The 7769-nt window shown below is 41.4% G+C and overlaps 1 protein-coding gene across 2 annotated transcripts in view; it reads left to right on the top strand.

Annotated features, from left to right (window-relative positions):
• The first annotated feature begins 1861 nt into the window (after positions 1 to 1861).
• fam110b (family with sequence similarity 110 member B) overlaps positions 1862 to 7769 on the top strand; it is a 28270-nt gene continuing 22362 nt past the window's right edge. Inside the window, exon 1 of one of the 2 annotated variants that reach the window (XM_057858038.1) lies at positions 1862 to 2010. The gene's annotated coding sequence lies outside the window, so the exon portion shown is untranslated. Of the gene's footprint in view, positions 2011 to 4769; positions 5895 to 7769 lie in introns of those variants that run through there. The other variant, XM_057858037.1, reaches the window with a different exon arrangement.

The following is a 7769-nucleotide window of genomic DNA, read 5'->3' as shown; positions in this document are numbered from 1 at the left end:
TTTTTGCCAAATTCTGTATACATCATTTATGCCACTTACTGTCCTGGAATTTTTGCACAAAAATTCTGATTATTTCAATTTTCGTATGGTGTCAATCAGTTAAACGGTTCGGGTTGTGCGGCGTGCCAAAGAAACGCCATTAAAAATAAAAAAGGAATTTTACTATTTGAGCCTTTGCCTTGAGTTTGAGGGGGAAATGGACTGGCATACTCAACAAGGGAAAAAGGGTAAATAAAATGTCTGAACATAATGAAAAACTTTCACTTAGTAATTGGTAGGGTCGATTCTATCCTTACAACACATGGCCAACAAATGATCTATATATATACTGAATTCCTTATACAGTGTATCACAAAAGTTAGTACACCCCTCACATTTCTGCAGATATTTAAGTAATCGTTTCATGGGACACTGACAAAATGACACTTTGACACAATGAAAAGTAATCTGTGTGCAGATATATAATAGTGTTCATTTATTTTCCCCTCAAAATAACTCAAAATATAGCCATTAATATCTAAACCCTGGCAACAAAAGTTAGTACACCACATGGGAACTACGTACATCCCTAAATGTCCCAATTGAGTACTGCTTGTCATTTTCCCTCCAAAATGTCATGTGACTCGTTACAGGCATAGGCGGATTTACTATTCAGGCAAAGTAGACGATCGCCTTATTCATTCACCTCTGGAACAAATTACCTGAAGTTTTGAAGTGTGCTTAAACGTTAGCTCCTTTAAATCTGAGCAGAAAAACACTATTGTTTAGCCCAGCATATTCATAACTGTGTATATATTTCAAATTTCAAGCTATTTGCTTTTATTCATTTTTTAAATTTGTATTTCCGATTTCATTGTTTTAATTCTCTGGACGATTTAAAGCAATCCTAGGTAACATTCCAATTTTGGTCGATTTTAGCAGACAAAAGCGGTAGTGTTTTGTCTTAAGGAAGACTGTGTTTCCCATTAAGACCAGCGCACACCCGCACAGTGTCGTAAAATCATGATCTCCCTGTTATGAATCCAGTTGTTGCTAAAGTAAACGTTAGCATATGACCATTAGCAACCGTGTGGCTAACCCCAACTCCATACCAACCGAACTCGTCAGCATTGACGAGTTGGTTAGGGGTGGGGGGGTGGGGTCTCATGCCATTGAGTTAAAGCCGGGCCATTTTTTTTTTTCAAAAAGTTACTCATGTAACGGAGTAAATATAACACATTACTACCCATTTCTGGCTGTTGCTAGTGTGAAACAGCCTTAAGCCGCAGGTTTCCATGTCGTATATCGGGATATTTACACTAATAGACATGCAGCTCATTAGCCTGTAAAATCCATTAAAAAAAAAAACTGCACACCAGGGTTCAAAGTAGCGTCTTATAGACTGAAAATGACCGTACTCACGAGATAAAATGCTGTACATGTGGTGCTCCTCTGGGTAGTACTCGCACCTTGGACACCACCAAGTAGCAAGACCTCACCACTGGCTTCCAGTGATCAATCAAATCTACCCAAACACTAGAAAAATGAAACTGGCAGACTAGAAGTAGTAGTGGAATGTGAGGGACAATCCCAGTCTGTGCACGCGTGCCAAGAACTAGCACAACCTGAGTAGCCATTATATTTGTGACCTAAATACAGTATTGATCACAGAATAATTCTCCATTTACACTTATTCCGATACATCACATCATCGGATGACACAACAAAACTAAGCGTGCGTACATATCCATTTGGAGTATCTGTGATGACCCCCCATCCTAAAAAAAACATCGACATAGCCTGGTTTCTTCCTGTTGCTAGGTAACCGTGAAAGGGTTCGCACACATAATACAGAGCTTCTGAACAGCAGCGTCTTTGAGCTAGCGCATACTTAGCGACTCCTAACACGATTCCCCTTTGCTCGCTTTTACCCTGACCAGCTGTGGATGCTTTTTGTGGCGAGTCCAGGGAACGGGGATGAGGATTTGCGAATGGCGACCAGTCCGGGGTGAAGGCTTGCTTGAAGCCGAAGTAAGCGGGACAGGATCAGTGTCAAGGTGTCCATTCATGTGGCTCTGAATTAAATCTGTCAGTAGTTTATCACTAGACGTCTAATCCATTTGAAGTGGAAGAGTAGTATTTTAAGAAGGGGGGCCAGAAGGTGTGTTCCAGTTATAGAGGGATCACACTCCTCAGCCTCCCCGGTTAAGTCAATTCAGGTGTCCTAGAGAAGAGGGTCCGTCGGGAAGTCGAATCTTGGATTCAGGAGGAGCAGTGTGGTTTTTATCCCGGCCGTGGAACAGTGGACCAGCTTTAGGTCCTCGAGGGCGCACGGGAGTTCACCCAACTGGTCTACATGTGTTTTGTGGATTTGGAGTGTTCTCGGGTAGTCCTGTGAGAAGTGCTTCGGGAGTACCGAGCACCTTGGTAAGGGATGTTCAGTCCATGTACAACCGGTGTCAGAGTTCTGTCCACATTGCCGGCAGTAAGTCGAATTCGTTCCCATTGAGGGTTGGACTCAGCCAAGGTTGCCCTTTGTCACTGATTCTGTTCATGACTTTTATGGACAGAATTCCTCGGTGCAGCCGAAGCGTTGAGTGGTTCGTAGCAGAGTCTGAAGCAGTTGGGATGAAGATCAGCACCTCTAAATCCGGGACCATGGTCCTCAGTCGGAAAAGGGTGGCGGCGTACTCTCTCTGGGTTGGGGATGAGATCTTGCCCCAAGTGGAGGAGTTGATGTATCTTGGGGTCTTGTTCACGAGTGAGGGTAAGGCGGAGCGGGAGATCGACAGGCGGATCGGTGCAGCGTCTGCAGTGATGCGGACTATGCACCGGTAGTGATGAAGAAGGACCTGAGTCGAAAGATGAAGCTCTCGATTTACCAGTCGATCTACGTTCCTACTCTCGAGCTACCCACGAGCTGTGGGCCGTGACTGAAAGAACAAGGTTGCGGATAAAAGTGGTCAAAATTAGTTTCCTTTGCAGTGTGTCCGGGCTCTCCTTCAGAGATAGGGTGAGAAGCTTGGTCACCCAGAGGGGACTCTGTGTCCAGCCGCTACTCCTCTGCGTTGAGAGGAGCCAGTTGAGTTAGCTAAGGCATCTGGTTCAGATGCCTCTTGGAGAGGCCTCCCTGGAGAAGTGTTCCGGGCATGTCCCACCGGCGGGAAGGCCCGGGGACGACCAATGAAATGCTGGAGAGACTATGTCTCTCGGCTGGCCTGGGAACGCCTTGGGGTCCAGCTGGAGGAGCTGGTAGAAGTGGCTGGGGAGAGGGAAGTCTGGGCTTTGCTGCTGCCCCCGCGAACTGACCCCGGATTAAGCAGTAGATAATGGATGGATAAAGTGGTATTTGTTCATTCTGGTTCATCCTTCTGACTTCAAATGGATTGGATGTATATTGTTGTCAATGGCACTCAATGAGTTAACTTGCTTTTGTTTCAAATCATGATGCTCATGATGCTTCATGGTGGGGATAAGGTGTTGATATTGGTGGGTTGCTCCATTTTTCCTCCACACATGACATTGTGTGTTACTCCCAAAGAATTCTCCTTTGGTTTCATCAGCTTTCATCCAAAATATTTTGCCAAAACTTCTGTGGAGTCTCCAAGTGCCTTTTTGCGAACATTAAAGGAGCAACAATGTTTTTTTAGACAGTATTGGCTTCCTCTGTGGAGTCCTCCCATGAACACCATTCTTGGCCATAGTTTTACATATAGTTGATGTGTGCACAGAGATATTGGACTGTGCCAGTGATTTCTGTACATCTTTAGCAGACACTCTATGGTTCTTTTTCAACTCTCTGAGTATTCTGCGCTGAACTCTTGGCATCATCTTTGGTGGACGGCCACTCCTTGGGAGAGAAGCAACAGTGCCAAACTCTCTCCATTTCTAGACAACTTCTCTGACTGTCGATTCATGAACATTCATTATTAAGACAATTCTTACCAGGTGTGTGTTTTATAGTGGGCAGGGCAGCTTTAAACCACTCATCAATGATTGGGCACACGCCTGACTTAAATTGTTTGGTAAAAATTGGTTTCAATTAGGGCTGTTAAAATTATCGCATTAATGGGCGGTCATTATTTTTTAAAAATTAATCACGTTAAAATATTTGACGCAATTAACGCACATGCCCCGCTTAAACAGATTAAAATGACAGCGCAGTGTAATCTCCACTTGTTACTTGTGTTTTTTGGAGTTTTGTCGCCCTCTGCTGGCGCTTAGGTGCAACTGATTTTATCGGTTTCAGCACCCATGAGCATTCTGTAATTATTGACATCAACAATGGCGGGCTACTAGTTTATTTTTTGACTGATAATTTTACAAATTTTAATAAAATGAAAACATTGAGGGATTTTAATACAAAATTTCCATAACTTGTACTAACATTTATCTTTTAAGAGCTACAAGTCTTTCTATCCATGGATCGCTTTAACAGAATGTTAATAATGTTAATGCCATCTTGTTGATTTATTGTTATAATGAACAAATACTGTACTTATGTACCGTATGTTTATCCGTCTTGTGTCTTATCTTTCCATTCCAACAATAATTTACAGATAAATATTGCAAATTTTATAGATGGTTTGAATTGCGATTAATTACGATTAATTAATTTTTAAGCTGTATTTAACTCGATTAAAATTTTTAATCGTTTGACAGCCCTAGTTTCAATTGCTCTTTAAGTCTCCTTAGGCAGAGGGTTCAATTACTTATTTCCCCCCTTCTGTCATTGTTTGCATGCTATCCTCATTAAAATATGAAAACCTGGTTTTAGTTTAAGCAGACACTGTTTTTTTCATCTGTGTGATTTTGACAAAGAAAGATCAGATCACATTTGATGGTGATTTTATGCAGAAATGTAGAAATTCCAAAAGGTTCAGATACTTTTTCATACTGCTGTACATGTCATGTACATCGCATTTTGGGTCATTTAACTCCATATGAGTAGACGCCAGGTCTCAATTTTAATCATAAACATATTTTTATTTATGAATCATTTTGTGTATATAATTTTGTAATTAAAATATACGTATAAAAAATATGAATTATTGAAATGTTAATAAAAACATCAACACAGTTAAAATTGAAACTTAATACACTGGTTATGGCCCCCAAAAACACTTTAAAGTCTATTGTATGGGTTTATTTAAGGATGGAAGTCACATCCATTTAAACCGAGAGGACTGGCTGTCACTGCAAATCATTCAGTACCATTGACGGCGCTAGACGTCAAACCTATTCGCCCCTCCGTAGTCAAAAATACATGGAAGTTCTAGCACCGCCAATGGCAGCCAAAAAGTTAAATGAGTGGTTTAAAAGAACATATTTTAAGAAATCCACAGTTGACATGATTAAGCTAGGAATGCCACCATGCCCCAAAACATTCCAAAATATTTTACAAAAACATATGCTTCGATAAATGTACTCTGACTGCTTTTAATAACGTGTAATGACTCTAAAATATATATGGTGCATAAATGTAGATACGCATTATTTATCTCTGTCAGGTCACCCGTTATGCATTGGGGATTTGTCTCACTGCAGACTGCTAGTAGCTGAACAAAGCTCACAATAATTAATTGGATTTTACTTTCAAAACAAAGGCGTATTGTCGTTACTTCACTCCGGTTATTTCACATTTTTTACGCGTAAATCAAATCAAACATCTCTGCTAAAATTCCTTACCTCTTTTATTTTAATCGTCGCCGTCAATCCGTCCAGTAAACATCCACGTACACCGTTATTGCCTTTTATTGCGAAATCTTTAAGCGGAACTACTCGTGTTCGTGCTAAAAATGAGTGCCAGTCTTGCTGTTGGCTGCGAACAGGATGCTGTCAGGCCGAAAAGACGCACCGACCAAGCGGTTGGCAACCTTAGCTGCATCCTTTGTTTTCCTATACTAAACGTTAAGGTAAGAACCTTCAACTAACCTTATCACGACGTTAACCTTGAACTTCCTGATATAAAACGTATCAATGGGGCTACGCGAGGCTTGTATCTCTCTTAAAAATGCCGGAATGTCGATAGCAAAGCCATTGTTCTCAAACTGTCATATCGGCAACAGTTCATTAACGTTTATTTCATACCTTTTAATTTTACTTTAATCGAGAGAAGTAGTCAAAGTGGTGGATTTGCGCTGTGGATGTGTGCTAAGGTTTTGTATGTGGCGACATAGCTAGCCTCCATGGTAGGGGGTGCTATGATGTATTTTTGGGGGGGTTGGCATCGGTTTGCTGCATCACCAGCGCGTGCGTGCGCAGGTATGATCGCTGTTTACTGCCCTATTCGACCCCCCTCGCATGGGTTCGAATGAGCTTCTTGGTTCATTAACTCGTTGGCTGCCTTTGACAGTGATAGAAGAACCAGAGTTGCTTAAAAAATGAGCCGTTTTTGCATTAAGCTCACAGTAACATTTTACCATTGATATTAGGGGTGTGACAAAATATCGGAATGGATTTTGCATCCCAAAAGGTCATCGATATGCTCATGCCAAAAATCGACATATCATTTTGAAAAGATTTCAAAACAAAAAAAAAAGGACCAACAAGTTGCTATCAAAATCTCCCACCATAATAGGGTCTCGGTTAAATCTATAGCTGCCATTGACGGCGCTCGATGACCAATACATTTAGACTGGGAAAAGGGCAATTGAACGTTCGTTTTGTCAACAAAGACAATAACGAAAATATTTCGTCAATGAACATTTTTTTTTTAATGACGATGACGTGCTAAAAAACTGCTTTGGGAGACTAAAACATAATGAGATGGATGTCAGTTGTCGTCTGACGAGACGAGAGCGAGATGAAAATTCACCATAGTTTAATGTTAAGTTAAAATAAATTTAAAAAATAACTGAAATATTCTAAATAAAATAAAATTTAATTATTTTCCATAAAAAGACCGTGTGTACGACTTGTATCATGTTTACATTATGCACACACTTTCTCAACACAGATGCCAGAGAGAAAAAAAAACACATTTTACCACCGCTAGACACACTAAACATGCTGGAGCAGGGTTTCCCCTACATATTAAATATTGTGGCGCACCGCCACAACAAAATAAAAGTCGCGACGCCGTGCAAAGGAGATGTTTTTTTTAAGGCTGTTTAAAACTAACGACAGCCTAACGTGAAGGGTTCAGCGGCAACCATGTTGCGGAAGCCCACCATTATTTTCTTATTCCTTTTCTTTATTATTGTTGCCACAATAAAGTGGCTAAGCCAATACAGACTCCTGTCTTTCTTCCCCCATCCGGGGCATTACTGTATTTTGGATCGGACTTTTCGGCGAAAGTGAGCGGTGGACGGCCGTCTTGGACGGAAAGGCAAGTTTGAATGAGTTTGCGCCGAGTGGCAGGTCAGAGTGCCGCCACGCTAATGTGTCAACAACGCATTCAATAGCAGAAAATGCAGGGCTGTTACAGCGGACGGATATATGCAATCATGGCTGACGAACCCTTGATAAATGCGCCTTTTTTCCCCCCAAGTTTCACGAGCTCTGGGACACTCGAAAAATGTCTCTCATACCTCTCCTTGCTAAGCTAAATGGTACCTCGATGTGTGTTTGTGTGGAAAAGTAGTTCACGAACAACAACAACAACAAAACTATTCACCTTCTTACCGAAACTAGTAAAACTCTTTAGACGGCAATTAGAATTTCCCCCTACACCTTGAAATGGCTCCATTACAAGGACGTAGGTTTGGTCTCAATATTGGTGGGGACGCTATAAGATGTGCAAAATTTCCGATTCTTAGATTATTCGCGATTCGGCCGTGGAGGATTCG

The sequence above is a fragment of the Corythoichthys intestinalis genome, chromosome 14, assembly GCF_030265065.1.
Source record: "Corythoichthys intestinalis isolate RoL2023-P3 chromosome 14, ASM3026506v1, whole genome shotgun sequence".
Classification (NCBI taxonomy): Eukaryota; Metazoa; Chordata; class Actinopteri; order Syngnathiformes; family Syngnathidae; genus Corythoichthys; species Corythoichthys intestinalis.
The sequence above is the reverse complement of the archived record's forward strand: the minus strand, read 5'-3'. Positions and strand labels throughout refer to the sequence as shown.